This window comes from Chrysochloris asiatica, unplaced genomic scaffold (genome assembly GCF_000296735.1).
Source record: "Chrysochloris asiatica unplaced genomic scaffold, ChrAsi1.0 scaffold00028, whole genome shotgun sequence".
In the NCBI taxonomy this organism is placed as follows: domain Eukaryota; kingdom Metazoa; phylum Chordata; class Mammalia; order Afrosoricida; family Chrysochloridae; genus Chrysochloris; species Chrysochloris asiatica.
In genome coordinates, this window is record NW_006408546.1 from 4,048,928 (window position 1) to 4,050,574 (window position 1,647).

The window sequence follows — 1,647 nt, forward strand, 5'->3', positions numbered from 1 at the left end:
TTCATAACATGGATGAACCTGGAGGACATTATGCTGAGTGAAATTAGTCAATCAGAAAAGAACAAATATTGTATAAGACCACTATTGTAAAAATTCAAGAAAAAGTTTTTATACTAACAGTAACATGCTTTGATGGTTGGTTACCAGGGTAAGGAGGGAAGGAAGAGAAATTCACTGATTAGAGAGTAGACACATGTTAATTTGTACAATAGGGAGGACAATATACAAGAAGGGGAAGGGAAATATATATGAGGGAGTTTGGTATAAGAATGACGAAAATAGGTGAAGACACAGGGAAGTATGCAACAGCTAAAGGGGCTAAAAGAAAATAGTGATGTATATACACAACAGTGTTCTGTGAAGATACATGGACAGAGACACAGGCTGAATGGGTTTTTGAGATAGAGTGGGATATATATATATTTACATATCCCACAAATATATGAGTGTGAAGGAGGATATCTGTATATGAGTAACCACAGGGATGAAGAGGGACAACTGTTGTTGCGTGGAGGGGATTGCAATCATCGAGATGAAATGAAGTGTATGATTTGCTGAATGTTAAACTGATGAGCTTTGCCAGAACATCCATAAATGTTGGATGCAGGCCACACCCTCAAGAAAATGTTCTTTTCAACTGATTGGTGGTTCACATCAGATCGCATATGGAGGGTGATTGCATAATATCTGCCAAACCACTGAGAATCGTAGTCTAGCAAATCTGACACCTAAATTGTCATCTAAACTACCACACTGAGTAACAAGAAAATGTCATATGACATAACATAAGCACTTTAATTGCATAAAAAGGAAGACTGTCGGTACTGCATCAATTTGGCTTGAGTAACAGTCTTAAATGCGTTCTTCTCCTTTCTTTGGATTTCATTACATACTATCCTTGCGGGGAGTAAGAAACTGTGCCAATATTTACAGACCTGGTAGGATGAGAGAGATTGTTCTGAGGCATTAATAATAAAAAATGGTTTCTGTTTTCTTAGCTAACAGCTTCTCCATCATTTTATAGCTACGTTGGATTAATTTCCAGAAAATGGAGTCATTTTAATGATGGAAACTTGCTGTACTGAATGTAAGAAAAAGGGGGTTAGTGTGGTTTCCGTTTTGGTCCTGCTGCAATCTGGAAACCCAATCTACACAAAGGTATCCTCAAGATACATTTTCTCAGTTTTCCTTTCCTGTTTCTCATCCTAATTAAGCCCTTTTCTTCTTGCCTTTCCAATTTAGTAAATATGTATTTTATGGATTGATGGAGATGTACGATGAGCGTTACGCAGAGCTACAAGGCTTCACAAACCCACATTTTCACCTCATCTTCCCCATTTCAAAAGGAGTCAACTGTCAAATATCTATCCCCTCACCCCTTGCCACTACTTCTTTCTGATATTGGTCTTACCTCTTAAATTGCTCTTTAAAATGGGATTTTCTATATTTTAAGCCAGAGTACACACATGACATGTCCTTTGTTTGCTTTTTTTTAATTTAAGGTTTTTATTGTGCATTGAATAGAACTTTACAGGGCAGATCATCACTTTTACATTCAACAAATCATATACCTTGTTTCATTACAATGATTATAATCCCCTCCATCATGTACCAGCAGTTAACAGTGTTTCTCTCTATTCAGTTTAG